The 19,921-nt window shown below is 46.8% G+C and overlaps 2 non-coding genes across 2 annotated transcripts; both read right to left on the reverse strand.

Annotated features, from left to right (window-relative positions):
- Window positions 1-2,599: 2,599 nt before the first annotated feature.
- TRNAR-UCG (transfer RNA arginine (anticodon UCG)) lies at window positions 2,600-2,672 on the reverse strand. Its single transcript has one exon. It is a non-coding gene; the product is annotated as a tRNA-Arg (tRNA).
- A 4,295-nt stretch (window positions 2,673-6,967) lies between these two features.
- TRNAR-UCG (transfer RNA arginine (anticodon UCG)) lies at window positions 6,968-7,040 on the reverse strand. The gene has a single exon. It is a non-coding gene; the product is annotated as a tRNA-Arg (tRNA).
- Between the last annotated feature and the right edge of the window lie 12,881 nt (window positions 7,041-19,921).

The following is a 19,921-nucleotide window of genomic DNA, read 5'->3' on the forward strand; positions in this document are numbered from 1 at the left end:
TTAATAATTCCACCTTTGCGGAGCATCGGAAAGAATGACCGTTGCTCCCTTGAGGAGCATCGGAAAAGGGCAAATGTTAGTCCTCGAAGGAGTAACCGCATGGGCAGTAACAATTCATCCCCTCGCACTTACCCCCACGGGGAGGAATGATTAGGGCAGACCAGTACCGCACCTACAGAAGCAACCTCAATACCCCATTTCCTCCTGTTCTTCTTAGAGTGTATATTAGCTGTCCGTCTGGTGACTTTACACTGGAGGACGCAAGCATACAAAAGGTGCTTACAATTAATGTTTATAACGAAACTGAAACTACTAGACGACTGCAATCGTTGGATGTCAGATAAGTTGTCGGAGACGTCATTGCTGTGCCTGCACAATGCAGAGCGTTTGGCATTTCAAATTTTTGTTGTTGTTGTTGTTGTTGTTGTTGTTGTTGTCACGTAGCAAATCTTCCTACTAAAAAAAAAGAAAAACAAAGAAAGAAAGAAAACTCTGCAGGGTCGTAGATTTCAAGGTTGATCTTCAATATCCCTGTCTTACAAAATATAAACTACATCGTCTGGAAGACTGGAGCACAAATTTATGGGCATTTGTGATAGAAAAATACGCATGGATTTATTCGCCGACGGCATGCGAAGTGAACCTAGTGGAAATACTGCGAACCTGCCTGGCCGTAGATCCCGTTCACTCGGCAACAGCTGCTCGCCCAAAATTCAGGCTGTACGCGAGTAACTCTATCCGTGTTTTCATCCCGAATGTCCATTAACTGCCCCCAGATTATACATTTATGCAATTTTCTGAAGCAGAAATCTCCTGTGGCAAGTCTGAAATCTGTTATTTTGCCGAATTTTGTAATAATTTGGAAAATTTCCTGCACGACACGAAAACAAAAGCAGAAGAAAAAAAAAAGAAAACGAAAAGACGTCAAGTTCTCCCAGGCAGCCAAGCGACGAAGAGGGGAGAATGAAGCTGCTTATTGGGCCGAACATGCGCCAGAAAAGGAAACATTTCGGCAGTAGTACAGTGCCAGTACTGGCACTATAGTCGGCGATGGGGGGCACCCGCCGTGGTCACTTTGTGGCTATGGTGTCGCGCTGCTAAGCATGAGGTCGCGGGATCGAATCCCGGCCGCGGCGGCAGTGTTTCGATGGGGGCGAAATGCAAAAATACCCGTGCACGTAGATTTAGGTGCACGTTAAGGAACCCCCACGTGGTACAAATTATTGTGCCAGGTGGTACAGTGGCTCCATTTCGGCATGCCAAATGATGAGGCCGTGGTTTTGATGAAACCCCATATTTGGATTTTTCTTTTTATCGTCGGATCCAATGACCATGCGGAAATCTGTCTGCCATGTTTATACCTGTACACGATGCATCACTGCAAGTTCAAAAGCCGTCGATCATTTGATTTGTGACGTCTTTATGGTGCTTGCGTCGATTCGAAAATGTACTTTGCACGAGCAAAGCAACGACGCTTTGTTACAAGTACCCCTTTTAGCATGTCTAATTTAAAGTGTATTCTGCTTCTGTTTTGGTAACTTGGTTTGGCGTTATTTTGTTCGTTTTGTGTGAGAGCTCCAAAAGCTGTGCATATTACTCACAAGTTAGAGTAAATCTTCTTACCTCTTTTTTTTTGATGTATGGATTCCCTTCATCACTGTGCCTCAATTCCTCATTGTTGCTGTAAACCCTGTACATGTCTGTCAGATATGTCATGCTATGGTACGTTGACATAGTGTCGAGGGAGCATTCCCCATGTCCAGCTACTAAATGCAGTAACATTTAGTAAACATTCCTTCCTTTCATGTAAAGGAATGAATAAATGGAACAGAATTGAATTCGACTATGTGGGATAAAACTGTGCTGTACAAAGCTTTACGACCAAAAACAAGCGGAACAACGGCGTGGCGGACGGCACTATATGCTGGGAGAAATGGTGCGGGACTATATCATTCAGGACAAGACTACGTGGTGACAATAATACAATGCGGCACTAAATCTCTCGCAACAAAAATATGCCGGATGAAAATTTAATTTGCAGGGTATGCGGGACGAAGTAATGCGGGGCATAATTATGCGGGACGAAGGTACGAGCGATAATGATATGCGGAACAAAGTATCACGCAACAAAGATGTGCCGAACGAAAACTAAATAGACGTAGTATGCAGGACAGAGCTATGCCGCACAAAATTATGCGGGACACTATGCGGTACAAGACTATGAGAGAGATATCCGCGGTACAAATACACATTAACAACCTTCACCGCGGCTTTCTTTTTGGCACGGATCTTCGACCGTCCGGTGTCTCTCTAGGTTATTACATGCAGAAGAAAAACAAAAAAAGAAAGCAATAGAATATGGCCGCTGATTGAGTTGGCGGCCTGTTGTAATATATCTCGTCCTGTTGCATTGTGTGGCAAGCTTCATTCGTTATTTTCACTTCTGCATCGCTCGGCTTAAATTTAGATCTCTTCAAATGCATACTGACATCAAGCACCGTCTTCATTGTGCAACTCTGGTACAGCTGTACAAAAGCAGACAAATAGCATAAAAGAAAACTCTACTACTTCGAACAATTAGCAATAGAAGAAAGTGTGACGTCCGCGACAGGACTCGAACCTGCAATCTTCTGATCCGAAGTCAGACGCCTTATCCATTAGGCCACGCGGACTACGTCGCCCGAACGGAACAAGTATCACCAAGCTGTTGAGTGCCTTGCTCCTCGGCATTTTGGATTTTCATAATATTTGCATACGTAACTACACTTCCGTGGTATTTAAAATTCGTAAGCAGCTTGCTTGCTTCACTTGAATAATGATCCTTTTCAACGTGCATAGGATTACTACATGCGCGTCGCGTATGGAGGAGCGTTACACGTACTGGAAGTCTTGTAGTAATTAGGCGCCATTGCTTGCCCGAAAAGACAACATAAATGTCGTTTGGGGCTTATATTGGTGAGCCCGATATCCTTCTAAATTTAGCTGCAGGCCCTTTTGTGTTATTCCTCACATCGCCAACCATTCCAAACATTTTCCTAAGCTTTCCCATTCGTCAGACATTTAGCGCTCTAGGAAGAAGTCCTGCGCCCCTTGCTCATCAATAAATATGTTTATTGACCCTTTCGAATAGGTTTAGAATTATGTTTAGAAATATGTTTAGGTGACAACAAGAAGAGCAATACCAATAAAGATGACAATACCCACAAAGAAAGGTGACAAGTTTGTGGTGCTCAGTGTTCTCTGCAGATATACAGTATCTAAAATATCGTCATAATGCGTAAATTAGTAAAATGAAGAGATTTATGGAAAAAAAGACATAGGCGTCAATTAGAACGGCCCAGGGATGCCCCTTATCCCTCCTTCCTTGAGCTTCTCCATGAAAGAGGAGGGGAGGGGGGGGGGGGCATGTTCCGCGCTGCATAGTTTAGGCAACCGAATTACCCACTGTGACAAAGGAGAATCTTCAAAGGAGATTATATTTGTACAAAGAAAGTGAACGCTTCTCCTCCCCGGATGCCGGATGACGCCGTCTGGGTCGGGGACTCCGGGAAAATGGCGACCACTAGGTCACTTAATTGTGACGTACTCAAACACACTGAAAAAAATAAAAGAAATAAAAGGAATTCGCATAGAGAAATAATGGAGTTAAATTCCCAAACGTTGTATAAAATGCTCTGTTCAAATTATGTATGGTGTATGTAAGCTACACACTGCTGCATGTTGAAATTTAACATTATTTACACATCTTATTATGGTGTCCCCCTGACAGTTTTTATCTTTGGGACACGCCATCGTGATACTTCTTTGGAACTTGCGCAACTACAACATTACTGCAATACATCTGAATATCCCAAACGTCTGAAAAGAGCACGGCGCATAAGTGGCACGGTGCACAAAATTATGCGGGACAAACTATGCGAGACTGAACTGTGTGGCTCGACATTCTCGCACATCAGAAATGGGCGGCACAAAAATAGGTAGGCAGGGTATGCAGGACGAAGTTATGCGGTACAAACTTACGCAGGACGAAGGCACGAACGATAATAATATCCGGAACAAATCTCACGCCACAAAGATGTGCCGAACGAAAACTAAACAGGCGTGGTATGCAGGACAAAGCTATGTCGGACGAAATTATGCGGGACAAAACGATATGGGAACGAAGTATGCGGTACAAAACTATGTGAGAGATAACTGCGGCACAAATGCATATTAGCAACCTTCACCGCTTCTCTTTTTTTCGGCCCGGCACTGCGAACGTCCGGTGTCTCTCTAGGTTATCACATAGACAGACAGACAGACAGACAGACAGACAGACAGACAGACAGACAGACAGACAGACAGACAGACAGACAGACAGACAGACGGACGGACGGACGGACGGACGGACGGACGGACGGATGGACGGACGGACGGACGGACGGACGGACGGACGGACGGACGGACAGACAGACAGACAGACAGACAGACAGACAGACAGACAGACAGACAGACAGACAGACAGACAGACAGACAGACGGACGGACGGACGGACGGACGGACGGACGGACGGACGGACGGACGGACGGACGGACAGACAGACAGACAGACAGACAGACAGACAGACAGACAGACAGACAGACAGACAGACAGACAGACAGACAGACAGACAGACAGACAGACAGACAGACAGACAGACAGACAGACAGACAGACAGACAGACAGACAGACAGACAGACAGATAGATAGATAGATAGATAGATAGATAGATAGATAGATAGATAGATAGTACTTTTATTCATATCATGCAGAACAAAAAGAAAACAAACAAAGAGGCAATACAATGTGGGCGGTGATCGAGCTGGCGGCTTGTTATAACACATCTGGTCCTGTTGCATTGTGTGACAAGCTTCATTCGTTATTGTCGCTTTTGCATCACTCGGCCTAAATTTATATCCCTTGAAGTGCATGCTGACATTAAATATTTTCTTTATTGTGCAACTGTGATACAGCTCTAGGAAAGCAGACAAGAGCACATAAGAAAAAGAAATCTACTTCGAAGAATTAGCAATTAAAAAAGTGTGACGTCTGCGACAGGACTCGAACCTGCAATCTTCTGATGCGAAGTCACGCCTTATCCATTAGGCCACGCGGACTTTTTTTTTTTTTATTATTGCCGGCATTGACATACACAAACAATACAGAAAAAAGAAAAACATGTCAACAAGAATTTTGCTGGCACGACATATCAAAATTTTTTCAATGCTGCAAGTTTATCTAGCATGTCAATCCATGTTGGTTGTACAGGGACTGCCCGATGGACATCCCTGAACCGTACTACAGATTCAATGAAGTGATCACGTGTAGGTCGCGAATTGACATCAGCATTGTTGAACTACGTTCTAGCTTTCCACAAACTGTGGAGGCCCAGGAGCATTATAGCGTCATACGGAAAAGCCTCCGTTTCTATTGGTAATAATCTTATTCCATGTGGATCTAAAGGTAACTCTTTCTTTAAAGCCCTTTGTAGCACATCCCAGAAAAATATGGGGTCCCAGCAATCTAGAAACGCATGCTCTATTGTTTCAGGTTTCTTGCACAAGAAGCAGTTAATGGACCACGGGACAAAAATACCCCTGTTATACATCCATGTTTTAACTGATGATGTGTTAGTGTGTAGTTTAAAGAAAAAAGTTTTTACCGAAGGGTGCACTGGCATTCTTTTAACCCTTTTGAGGACATCTCCTGGGCCTCCACGGTTTGACATACGGTAAATCGGTACAGGGAGCATAGTGTCAATAAGGTCCTTATACAGTTTTTTCCTATTAATATTGGCGAGATACTGCACAGAAAACCGCACATGCAACATTCTGTACGCAAGCACAACTTCTCGCAGGTAACCTTTAACGGCCCCATGCATTGCTTCACACGAGCATACAACAAATCCTGGAAGGTGACGACATAAAAGCACTTGCATGACTGTGCGAAGAAACACATCATTCTGATCGCGAAGGTACATAAAGCGCGACACAACTTGTCGTACAAATAAATGTGCCTACCCAAGACCCCCTTTCTTTACTGGCAAGAACAAGTTTGTGCGGCTAGTCCTGTCCCAAGTCGATGCCCATATAAGAACGGCGAAGATACCGTGGATTTTTTGGATGTTGATCCGCGAAGCACACAGCACATTCATGACATACAATATCTTGGACGTAAGAAACAGGTTACAGACTGTGGCGCGCGAGAACGTTGACAGCGGTCGCCCCTGGCACGCGTTAGCCTTTTCCTTTGTTCTCGCCACTTGTTCATTCCAGTACGGCTCAGGGTCGCGATAAGAGTCGAGAGGCACGCCTAGGTAGATGGTTGCAGTGGTTGACCACCGAAGTCGAGCGAAGTAGTCTGGCGTTTCTTCCCATTCACTGTGCCAAAACCCATAACTCTTCTCCCAGTTTATTTGCGCCCCGGAGCACTTGCAGAAGGATTCAACTACCGCCACGGCCTCACAGATACTATTTCTATTTGAACAGAATATGGCGATGTCATCGGCATACGCCAATATTTTCACCTGTGTTGACTGTAACCTGAAGCCAGTTATCCGTTCATTGTTTAGGATGGCCTTGCACAAAGGCTCAAGGTAAGCCGCGAATAGCAGGGGCGAGAGCGGACATCCCTGCCTGACAGAAGACAGCACTTGTACATTGTCTGTCAGGTCCCCGTTTACAATCACCCGAGTTGAACAGTTAGCATACGCCATCCTCACACCGTCTGTTATTACGCTTCCTACGTTGGAGTGCTCTAATATGGCGAAGAGAACATCGTGGGAAACACGGTCGAAAGCTTTAGCGAGATCTAGTTGCATCATAGCCACTCGATCGCCAAATACATCACAACATTCTAGTACTCTTCGAGCTACGTCTATGTTCGTGGCGATGCTTCTACATAAGAAAAAGAAATCTACTTCGAACAATTAGCAATAAAAGAAGTGTGATGTCCGCGACAGGACTCGAACCTGCAATCTTCTGATCCGAAGTCAGACGCCTTATCCATTAGGCCACACGGACCACGGCAGACGAACGGAACAAGTATCACCAAGTTCTTCAGTGCATTTGTATTTTTATAATATTTGCGTGCGCAACTACACTTCCATCGTAATTAAAATTCTTAAGCAGCTAGCTCACTTAACTTGATTACTGATCCTCTCCAACGTGCGTAGCCTTAGTAAATGCACGTCGCATGTACACGCACTGAACGTTTTGTAGTAATTAAACGCCATTGCTTGCACAAAGAAAAGAAAGGAACGTAAAATTGCTTCGAGGCTTACATTGGTGACCGCGATATAATTCAACAATTAGCTGTAGATTCTTTTGTGTTATTCCTCACGCCACCATCCATTCCAAACATTTTCTTACGTTTCTCCATTCGTCAGACACTTAACGCGCTAGCAAGAGGTCCGGCACCCCTTGCTCATCAATAAATATATGCAGAGGCCGTTTAGAAGACGTTTAGAAATATGTTTAGGTGACAACAACGAGAGCAACATCAATAAAGATGACGATACCGAAAACGAAAGGTGACAACTTCGTGGTCCTTAATGTTCTATGCAGATATACATTATCTACAATGTCATCACAATGCCTAAATGAGTAAAAGGAAGGGATATATAGAAAAAGATTGTAAGCGTCAATTAGAACGACGCAGGGATGCCCCCCCCCCCTTCCCTAAGCTTCACCAAGGAGGGGGAGGGGGGGAAAGGAGAGTTTCATATCTCTCCCTGCGAAATTATCTTGTCGATAGTTCTGTGCGCCCAAGGTTGTCGGAATGATCACATTGTTTTTAACTACGTCTTTTATCATCGCACGTCTAGTTAGAGCTCCGTTGTCGGCCTCCATACATTTTTGTGAGGCCCTAATGGTAAGGGTGTTACCATTGCGACAAGAAAAGGCCCTTAAACGGTGTAAAAATTTTTACATCGTGTAATTTACTCAATAACCGAAATGAGGTCAAGCCGCATTCAGTCGTAATCACAATCAATAGCAATTATGCGCAGCAGAGCTTATACTCCGACTCACAGTTAAAAAAAAAAAAAAACAAGGAAGAGGTTGAAATTTCGCCGGAAAAGTCCAAGCATTGTCAGCAATAGCAAAGTAAAATGCAATTACACGAAGGAAGATTACACCACCGAGAGACGCTAGGCAAAACTGCGGCTTTTTCATTTGTTGTTACTTCTTTTATGCCGCTTCACCTCCTCTCTCGACCTCAAGTGTGCGCCGTAAACCATCCTCCAACCTGTGGCGAGCACGTCACAATCGGTGATGTAAGACTGCCTTTCAGCAAAGCGAGTCGGGCTGAGTCACTTACGGTACACAATACAGCAAAATACTCGGCTTGTAACGTACGCTCTTCCCCACTGGTCGGTTGCGTATGCTGTCTCAAGTTGGGAAACAAGTTCGTTGTTTTCTGTATACCATATTAGATTAACAATCCTGGCGAATGACGCAAACAGCTTGTACACAGCAGACGACAGAGGCGAGAGGCGTTTTCGCCGGAACAATCGTATGCCCCGAGGTAGCTAGCCCCTTTGTTTTTACTGAGGAGGAAAACTGGTGCCCTATAATGTAAAACTATCGAACCTGTTTTTATTCCAGGCTCTTGACATCAAATATACGTAACCACCGACGTAAGCATTGGGCTATAACGCGCCGCCTTGTTTCAAGAGCCCAATGAAAAGCTCCCCTCATTTCTAGGGGATCACATTCGTTTGTTTTTAAAGCGAATGGCTTTGCCTTCATTGAGCGGTTTTTCGTATTTGATTGGCTGACAAGAGGCGAGGAGCTCAAGCGGAAAGGGTTTCGATAGGGTCGAGACAAGGCAGGGAAAGTAGATAACCGGATGAGGAGTGTGGTGCCGCCTTTCGCCATTGGTCTGCTTCCCCTTGCTTAAGCTGCAGTGGTTCGTACAAAATTTTCGCGCCATCCAACTGAAGGATGAAAACGCCGATGAAGCAGATTCTCAGCGAAGAAGAGTTGGCAGAGCGATGTCGTATACTGCCAAAAGGGCTCAATAAGCTTACACTGACACGCAAACAAATCCAAGCTCCCGTGCAGCTCCGTGTAGCCAGTGCCAGAGCGATCGGCGGGCAGTCATTTTTTATTCGTTTCGGAATGGTCTAGTCTCTGTCTATTCAGGAAATATTTAAGTTTGGTTAGCCATGTTAGCTTCATCTTTAACGCGCGCACGTCCCTTTGACGCAGTGAGTTCTCGCGGTTTGGGATGTCGCGTGACAGACTGGCGAAGTGGGCGCAGGCCGAAATTTTTTTACTAATGGGGAAAAAAAGGCGTCGAGAAAAAAGGCGTTTGAAAAAGGCGTCGAATGAGAAAACATTTTCTTTTGTTCGGTCGAATCACGCGTAAGCAATGTGCACACGTCATGTCAGATAGCGAGTTTTCGCTGTTTTCTCGATGTCGCGTGACACTGGCGAAGTTGGAGTGGCCCGAAAATTTCTTCAGCAATCATAGTGGGCTGATTGCTAGATTGGCCGAGGGCCGCCCAGACGGCAACAGCAATGCCCGACACCGACCGTGACGGGAAATCAAGCGGCTCTCCTAGAAGCGACCGCGTCCGTCGCCCTCCGTGGTAACGAGCGGGAACTGTTCCGCAGAAGGAGCGCGAACGATATCTGTCCCCGGATTGTCTCGTACTTGCTTCGAAGGTTGGACATCGGAGGCGCTGTTCTGTGAATTGTACGACACTTCTGATTGGCAGCAACAAGGCCATCGAATTACCTTGTGTAGGGAACTAGGAAAGAAAAACGCTTTAGAAGCGGACCTTTGGTGCAGAGATGGTGTTGAGGTGTCCTAAAGTCTGCAGACATGCGTGAGCTCTGAGTAGAACCTTACTGCTTGTTTCAATATGTAAATAATGTAAAATAAACATTTATCTTTCGCTTCTACTCGCGGACGTACTCATCTATGTGGCACGAAGTATTCCATGCCAAAACGCTGCCAGGAGTCTGGATGGCATGCAGCCTTGAGATCGAACCTGCGGCTCACGCCAGTCGCCATCATCTGATTCGTGAGTGACTCGGCAAGATGGAGGCTGCAGCCAACGACAATCGCCAGCAACTGGTTCACAAGCTGGCGGTACAGGATGAGTGCCTGGCTTTGCGCTTGAGTCATCGGATCTTTCAGCCTATAGAGTTGTTAAAAGCCGATATAACGCATACAACTGCCCATAAAGATACTGTGGTTGTAGTGTGTCTTAACAGAAACCAGTCTTCAGCATTGATCTGAACCATTTAATAAAGCCAGACCTCATACTTCTGTGGAAGTAATTGGGATGTACAGATATAGCGGAATTCTAATCAATTAGGATTTGCGTCTGCCTGCACTTGATTCGATACGGCGGAGAAGTTGGGGACTTGGTGCTACTTCGGTGGATAGGCGTTTGGTTTCTGTTACATTTTCCAGGCTTCGAATTCTCTTGGGAAAGCAGAATTGAACCGGCGGTAGTTTTTTTTTTTTTACTTGCATTGCAATATGTGCGGGTTTCGCAGCAAGTGTTCTAAAACAGGTGATCCAAAGCTTAAAGTGGTGACTATGGACCTCATGAACTTGAGAAGAGCTAGCTTGTTGCGATTGTGTGAGGAGCTCGAAGTAGCATTAGAGGATAACTGCTTAGAAGTCGAAATTACAGCCATTTCAGAAAGCAACAGTGATCAGGAATACTTTGAATACTTCGGCAACCTATTTCTAAAAGAACAGGAAGCAATTGAGCAGGAGAATGACTGAAAAATGCAGGAGTGGATTAGGCTACAATACGACATATTTAAAGAGAGAAACAGGCAAAGCAGCAGATATGTAAGGCACCGGCAGAAGGGGCCCACGGCAGCTGCGCAGTAGTACGTAGCACGCACGGTTCTAGCGATGGCAGGAAGAGAGGCTAATCGTTCATAGCTGTAGCCGCCTCCACAGACCATGGTGTAGGAGAGGCTAGTCCCTGTGAACCTAAATGCACATTCTTGGCGGATGCCAGATCCGTAGACCGTGGCGTGGAGTTGCTGAGGAGTCCACTGATGACGACCGGATAGAGGGCGACGAGATACTGTACCATCGGAAGGCTAGAGAAGCAGCGAGGCCAACTGTGGACGATTTGGCAGAGTTTTCAAAGGAGTACGTCGGAAAGGTAGCTATTGCAGGAGTCCTAATTGACCTCGACTCATTAGACAAGAGCACCAGTGCAAAGCTCAACCGGCCACAAAAATGCGGTAAAGTAGAATGTAGGCAGGAAAGTCCAGTTGTGGACAGATTATGTGAGCAGCTTTGCGCAAACGAAAATAGCTGCATTGTCCCGAAGTGTTTGAACATCTCCGCCAGTAGAGGTAGCTATGATAGCAATGATTAGAAGTCAGGTTCAGCAATGTCGTGCAGCGAGTGGAAAATGGCCCGCCGGAGCGTTGCGCGAAACTCAAGACCTGCTCCTCACGTTTCTTGACAAGCGACCATGCTTGCGTGAAGTACTAAGTTGTACCACTACCGTGCGCGGAAATAATTTTTGCCGTTTGACTCTGCTGGTTCGGAAATTTCAAAAGCGCGCGTGCACTTACACGACGTTCAGGAGAGCTTCACCTTCCATATTTATAGACTTAAAAAGTAAAATTCTGGGTTTTTACATGCCAGAAAAAAAACGTGATTATGAGACACGCTGTAGTGGGGGACTCGGAGTTTTAATCACCTCGGATTCTTTAATGTGTACCCAGTGTCACGGGCGTTTTTGCATTTCGCACCTATCGAAAAACGGCCGCGCCGCGGCTGGGATTTGAACCCACTACCTCGCGCTCAGCAACGCAATGTCACGGCCACTAAGACACCACGGCGAGTATATCACGACTCGTGTAGGCGGGCTTTCCAACGTTACCGCTGGCTGCGAATGCGGAAGCTTTGTTGAGAAATTTCGATGTGAGCCCAGCACCACACCAGTAGAAGCGGGGAAAAATGCGCTAGGGAAACAGTGGCGTGACTTCGCTCCTTCACCAAACAGTTCTATTTCCTCTGCAATAAGGTACAATTTACGGTCAACACGTTTAGGTAGCTCATATTGTTATGCGCATATCTGCAGCTTATACGTATAAGCTTATTTATATGAATTGAAGCGTCGGTTAATTAAATCACGTACGACCGCAACTACGCTTAGTGTCTTATATTGCGCCTCAAACCCCTTATAGTTTTGAACCAACTAGTCCGAGAGCAAGGGTTAGTCTCGAGCTGCGTCCAGCTCTACGCTATTCCCACTTCGTGACATATTCTCCTCCTCCAGTTCCTTTACGTGCTTTCGCCTATACACCAGATATTTTCGATGATTACTCACTACGCTGATGACCCATGAATGATCCATATGAGAGTACAGTCATTGCATTCCCTCGCGTCACTTATCCTCAACCAAGATGGCCGACCTGCGGCCTTCAACTCTCTCGAAATCGAGATACGTGCTCCGAAAGCTTGGATCGTTCGACGAACGGAGAGCGGCATGGGTAGGGGCACCAGTCTGCAAGATATCGCCTCTTTAGTCCGATGTCCGGCATCTTGATTGGGTCGAACGAGATGTGTGGAAGTGGGAACTTGCGGGATTGTTCGCTTCTCGTCTGCCTTGTTTTTTATTATTAAATAAACAAATAGAGGGTTATCCCTTAAGGGCCGCAACCCCGAAAAGTTCGAGTTCACTGCAAAGCTTGTGACGACATTATTGCAAAGGCCAGCAATAAACAATCTAGTTTTAGAGCCGCCACAATTCATTTGCACTCGATACTACTGCGTGCGCGTCAACGTTGCGCGACAGTCTGGCGGCGTCTCGAGAACTTTCCGCAGACCGTTTATGTGTGCCATTGTAACTAGTGCAGAGATTTTTACTGTACATTCCCTTGTAACGTTCGACCATGCTTTCGCTGGCGGCGAGTGTTCGGCCCGCACACACAAGAAACGCTTCAGACAAGACGCTCGCCGCCCGCTTCCCCTGGAGACAATGCAAACTAGAACATTTTATTAGGTGAAATGGCCCCACCCACCAATTTGTGCGGCCTTAAATGCGTATTTTTTTTTTTTTCATGAACCGTTTCGTGAGGCGCTAAAGGCATAAATGCGACTCTCCAGGGATCGAATCTGGGGCATATAAAGCGTGAGTATGACATTCCAGCTTCGAGTTGTCCAAGTCCCGGTTTTGTACTTCCATGCCTCACGATTACAATGGAGAAGTATCCCAAATCCCTACCCCACCAAAAAGAAAAAAGAACTTTGAAGTGCACGTATTGTCATCATGGAATATATATACGCAAGCTAAAGATCCAGTTCTAAACGCTCACTATACTTTAACATGCACTGCGCCGTAATCTACAGTTTACCACATCGGCAATGCAACACATTGGCAGTCCGTGCTCGTGGCATAGGCGTCTCCCGTAGCAATCAATAAATAGTTGCCATGCTGCGGTGACGCGGCCTGTTGCACCTGGTAACATTGTCTTCACCGTTGCGGCATCGCAGGAAGTCGCATGATTCCCTTCTTTAAAGCGATAGAGCAAGTTGGTTTGCAACATCCGACTCCGTCGCTGAGTAGACTCGCATGGTCCGGGTCGTCAGTCCTGATCCACAGTGTGTGGTAATGTAGGCAGCGCTCATGATGAGCCGATGGCTATATTCACTATGTCCAGTAACAAAGAGTAAATAATAAACGAGGCCCAGCAAACGTCGATTCACATTCAAAAGATACGAAATGTCCGATTGAACCAAAACAAAGAAGGAAGGAAAGAAAGAGAGAACGCCAACGAGACTGAAACAGACTGGTTAGCAGTACTGGTGGACAGACGAATATGAAACGCCTATAAACGAGGAAGGTGAGGAGGCGTGTGGGGCGCTGATGCATTACCAGCGAGTGTCCCAAAAAGGCTAGTTGCGAAGTTGCCACAGTAACAGAGAAAACAAAGCTAAAGTTGTGTACAGTTCATGCGCTAAAATCTGCGTTCCTCAATACAACGTAGCAAATGGCAGTTGAGAGCGAAAACGAAATAAATGACTCCCTAAAAGGTGGCGGCTCATTCCGGAGTCGTCTGGGCACTGAGAATGCCGTACTTGTCCGCCACGTTGACCATCACGATGACCATGCTCAGGACGATGGTCTTCGCGAGCAAGCCAAACAGAAGCTGAAAAAGAAGAGGAGGAGGAGGATTGATCAGTGTATATATATATGACCAGTTAGGAGGAAGAATTACCCGGCGCTAACTCCCGATTTTCCTATTCAAATGCATGTGACAGGCAGAAATGCTCTATCCACAGTCGACAGACGCACGGATTTGAACTTGAATGAAATTTGCTGCACTATTTAGCTGGATTTTACCGACTCTAGGAAGCATAATTTCGATTGAGGGCGTCATATAGTTTTTTTATTCGCGAAACTCGCCGAGTTTTCGCGACCGTGAGGGCTTTGACGTGGCTGTTCCCTGGTCGAATAGGCAAGAACAATCACAGCGGTGGACGCGCACGACATCACCGCCGCTGGGTCCCTTTTACCACCACCAGATAGCGCTAGCCTCCACACATCTGTGACAGCGGCGGCGCCGACCATGCCGATAAAAAATAAAAGAACCAGAAAGCTTGCCTGTGCGCGTCCGCGGCACCGGTAGCGGCATAATCGCATTAGCCTCTACACAGCGCCTCAATAAACCTTTCCTTGTCACTTTGTAGGGGCACCTTTACTTGCCACATTGTGGGGACAACAAACTCTGTTTCGAACCTTTATGCACTCAAACAAAGCTTCACTGTATAGAGATTCTAACTCGTTGGATATGCTGCCTTTTCTTTACTGTAACTGCCCATTATCGTTAACTTAAATATACTCAGTGCCCTTCCACTCTGTGAAGAAGGATGACCAGCGAAGATATGTACGTGAACCCCTGAATGGCGAACTGCACCTCCGGCGTGGGTCGACCCCGCATTGCACTCTCTTGGTTTCTTTTTTTTCTACATGCGGACACGACAGTTGGGAAAGTAGCCAATAACAGCTTCACTGTAAAAAAAAATTGGGGCGGGAACTCTACAATGGGGAATTGTCACATAGTGCGTAACATTCTTTGTAATAATGAATTATGAAGCGTTTACTGTATGCTTGAAACCAAGGCTGCCGAACTTTAAGGGATAAACAGCTGCAGAGAATACGACGCACACAGTGACGATCTACCCAGCAAACTTATGTTTACTGCCATTCTTGTGTTTCGTAAGTAAGAGAAAATTAGGGCAGGAATTTGCCCCCTGGGGAATTGTCATATAGTGCACAGTGTTGTAGAGATGATGATCTCTGTGATCATTACCAATGAAAATTATTCTGTACCCTTGAAATCAACACAGGCGTAATTTAAGAGATAAGCAACTGCAAAAGAATACCACGCCTACTATCAGGATATCCCCAGTACACTTATTTACTGGGGAGATCGCACCGCAATTTGCACGCAGTTTGATCGAACTTTGAAAAATACCGTAATTATTCGTTCCCCTCAAAATAGTGTAAATTACCGGGTATACACGGCTATCCATGCCACGAAGATACCAAAACAAAACACTTTTTTTTTGTGGTAACACCCAGTACCCGTTTAAGTGAATTGCGGTGAACCGCGTGGGAAGTGGGACACGTACCAGCCTCCAGAAGGACACCCGCGCCAATTCGTGCAGCAGGGCGAGCGCCGCCGACGCCGGCATGATGACGTTGGACGAGGCGCCCACGATCACCGGAATCGCGTAATATGTCGGGTGCACGCGCTGTACCTCTGCCTGCGGAGAGGGATCACGGGGCAGGATCACACAGAGGTACACACATTCTTGATCGGGAAGCATTATGCGTCCACCTCCTTTCTTTTTATGTCTCTATACATGTGTTTGTTTTTGCTTTGGTTGATGTGAACAGCCAATGAACCAACGGCGCAAAAAAGTGGACGCCATCAGGCAAACCGCCGTCGCTGCCATGCGCCGTCGTTTGCTATTACTCCGAGTTTCTGACCATCTTTTATCGTTTTATTCTCTTTCTTTTTCGCACTGATGCATTGCCGCGTCGCCTTTCGGAGCCGCTAGTATGATTCCGTCAACATGTTTATCGTTTGCTTATTTTATTTTCCATAAACATATAAAAAATGCGGGTGATCAAGAAAGATGTCCTGTGGCCGACCTGAGCTAATTCCGTCGAGAACGGCATGTTCACATGTCCTCCGTCAACTTGCTCGATCCTTTTACAATTGGTATCACATCCACTCGAGGAACAAAAGCTCCACCGACATGGCTGACGAATTTCCGAGAAATGGTTGTGCCTGAGCAAGACGAAGGCAAGGACATGGATACAAAGGATGCGAAAGGAGACTACAGGAGGAGGACAAACGGTCCGTCTAGCTATGCCGTGAGATGCCTCCTGCGTCCGCACTACTCGACATCACGGCTTTATTGGTGCGCGTAGTGGGTGACTGCACTACTCTCGATCTTGCTGATCACCTGGGGCAGTGCTTTCACATACCGATGGCAACTTCGTAAAATAATTATTTCACGAAGGAGCTGTGGGATGGATGGTGGGCTATCACTGTCTCTCTCTCTCTCTCTTTCTCGCCCTCCTTCTAGTTTTGTTTTTGGGAGGAGCACGCTTTTCTCAACGCGTGCCGCAAATCTCAGAGACCATGGTCTAACTAACCCACGTGGTCTAACTCATACCGTGTATTACTAAAATTACTAGAGGCAACTTTAGCGCTGAGATCATTCAGCTTGTACGGAAATAATAGTTAGTACACGAAAATTTGTTTGATTTTCGTGCTTATGCCTTCAGACTTTTTGTGGCTTTGTTCACATTACACTTCATTTTTCTCGATTGGCCTAAATTTTGAAGCAATGCTATTTTTCTAAACGCACAAATAGTGCACACAGTTTCTGAGACCTCAGCCACGATCACTGCAAATCATGTCATTTTTAAGGCAAAATTTAATTTAGATAATCATTTTGCAGAGTCAGAAAGCCTTTTGATCCCAGAAAGAACAAGTCTAGACGACTCCATCAGCTAGCCTCCATTCTCGTGCTGGCTGAACCACCATACTTGAAGCTCTCACTAGCGCCAATGTTACCTCTAGTAATTTTTATAAGAAACTCTATAGTCGAATCATATACTCGTTGCCCTTCAGTCCTCTAGGACTGCAGTTGCAGTCCTAGCGGAGTCCTGCAGTCCGCCAGGGCTCAAGTCGCCCTTGAGTCCGCTAGGACTGCTACTATACGGACATCCCTTGCGGCAGCAGTGGCGTAGGGAAACTTGTTGCGAGATGAATCTATATCAGGTTTAAGGATGCATGCAGCTATAATGCAGCCCTTATTTCACAAATCGTGCGCTGCCGCATGACCCCTGAGGCAGACTGCGCTTAACACGTGCTCGTCGCCGGGTGTGCACAGACGTGTAGATGACGGTCTCGTGATCGCTGCATTCCACTCACGATGTTCACCACGACTGGCGCCATGACTTGGACGAGCACCCGCTGGCCCGCGGTTTCGGCCATCATCGAGCTGGCGATGGCCAGCAGGACTTGCGCCTCGACCGCGGTGCACTCCTCCCAGAAGGAAGTGGACACCAGCTTGAAGACCTCGTGTGGGATATCGTAGACCTGAGTAGGTTTCATTAATGGTTCGGTAGCCATTGAAATTCCTTACACATCCGGCAATCAGAGATGAGAATGAGCCTCCATTAGTTTGAACATTAGTTCAAAGGCTTTCTTCTTTTTCGCATGCTCCCTAAAAGGAAATAAAAGGCCATCTTATTTATATCTTCCAGGCCTCGCGCAGCATGCCGGAAGTGGGCTACCCGCTGCAAGTGCAATGTATTATTATTTTGTATTACAGTTTTATTATTACTGAAGATTGCGGATGAGCGTGTGAGTGATGGACTAAAGGCGACAGTAAACATATGGCATGTTCTGCAGGTTCACTTCGCCAATTTCACAAGCTGCAAATTGGTGCAGCGCCATACAACCGCGGTGCCTCGGCGAGGTTAGTGCGCAGCTTACAATGTTGGCATTACAACTCAAAAGCTGTTAAAAAATGCAGCAAATTCAACAAGTTGGCATCTATATACACCGCAGCTTAGTGCGCGTGCATAAAGAGCCGAAACACGAGTTTGTGTTTATCGAATGTCCGTACCAATTGACACGGAAGGATTTATTCAGGCTGCCGCGGACGTACGAAGGCAAGCCTTCTGGTTCTCTTTTTTTTTTGTGCTCCGCACGGCCTGTGCCGCCGCCTGCGCCAACATAACTAGACAGCGTTACAGACGTTGGCTTGCGCGGTTGCACGGAGACGAGCGCCATCTGGTCGTGGAATGCAGAGGCGCGCTTCCTGCTCTGTGATTGGTTGGCCTATTCGGCTAGAGGACAGCTACGCAGCAGCAGTCTTGGTCACAAGAACCCGGAAAGGCTTGCAAAGAAAAATCTTCGCCTTTAAAAGCAAAGCACAAGGTCGGTGGAGAGGCTCGGCAGCTTAACTGGCATGGATTTACGAATCCTTGCGTGAACTTCGCCGGTTCTTTACGCCCTTGATTGTGATCACGCTATGCAGCAATCACACGCCCCTTTACAATTAGCACGTTTATCTACTTGTAAGGAATACTCTTTATTCACACGTTGGGGGCGTCGAAGTTGTAGCCGGGAGAGTGCTCGAGCTATAAATCGCCAGAAAAATCGTCAGAATAACCAGAAAGCAACACAAAGCGACGACACGGCAGCGCTTCCACCAGATAGCGAAGAGTGCGTCGTCATAGGTCGCCGACACCGGCGTAGTGGCCGCCGCGGATTGTGTCTCGGTGGCGCAATTACGGGACGAAGAGTGCAAGTGGTGGGCACCTTACGGCCGAGATTGTGGCATCCTGCATTGCTTGCAGTACTTCTCCCTGGGTGTTGCTAGCGCTATGCCAGCGGTTAACGATAAGCAATACAGTTTCAAGAGATCAGCACCCAGCTATACACGAAGGAAACGTTGAGTTCAATAAACCACTATAATGAACAAGAAATACTTAAGGCGAATGCTTGGCATCTGTCTGTGTGTCTGCCTGTCCGGGTGTGTGTGTATGTGTGTGCGTGTGCGTGTGCGTGTGTGTGTGTATGTGCGTGTGCGTGTGCGTGTGCGTGTGTGTGTGTGTGTGTGTGTGTGTGTGTGTGTGTGTGTGTGTGTGTGTGTGGGCGCGTGCGTGCGTATACCTGCAGTAGCTTCGACGAGACTTGGGTGGCCCCGATGAACAAGAGGATGCTCCACGGCACCACTTGCCAGATCTGCCGGACGAAGTCGAATGCAGCTTCCAGGCATGACGTAACCAAGCTCGTGGCGAGCATCATCGACGTCAGCGCACTAAGTAGAGCCACCCTGCATGTGGCCCATGCATTTGAGCACCTATTATTGCGTTTTCTGTTTACAGTTAGTGTTCAAGTAGGGGTTACTGAGCGGGGAAAATGTCAGTGCATTACAGCACAAATACTATGGAGACGGGGAAGCGCGAGAGGTCCACGGCAACCGCGAGTGAGGCGCTACGCCAAGCAACTGACCTTTCGATGTCTCATCTTAAACATACACATTGGGCTGCCCACGTTCATCTGTGCACTACGCCTTGCCTAGTACCAAGTGGTCACGGTCCTTTATATGTCTCCTAGTGTCTCACCCTCACCACATCGATTCCAAACTGACTCACTCGACTCAACACTCGGGCAATCTGCTCACGGTTCACCTTTCTGAGCATCATCAACTCTTCCCTGCTTCATCTGTTCCCGCCAACACCCGCCTTTTAAGAGGAGGCGCCGGCGCTGCGTATTAGCCGCCGCTTGGACGTTATTGCGTGAAATGGAGTCGAGGTAGCGCGGATGCGATTTAGCGTTGACGTGAAATCCCGAGTGCGAACACTTGC

Source organism: Dermacentor andersoni, chromosome 3 (assembly GCF_023375885.2).
Source record: "Dermacentor andersoni chromosome 3, qqDerAnde1_hic_scaffold, whole genome shotgun sequence".
Taxonomy (NCBI): Eukaryota; Metazoa; Arthropoda; class Arachnida; order Ixodida; family Ixodidae; genus Dermacentor; species Dermacentor andersoni.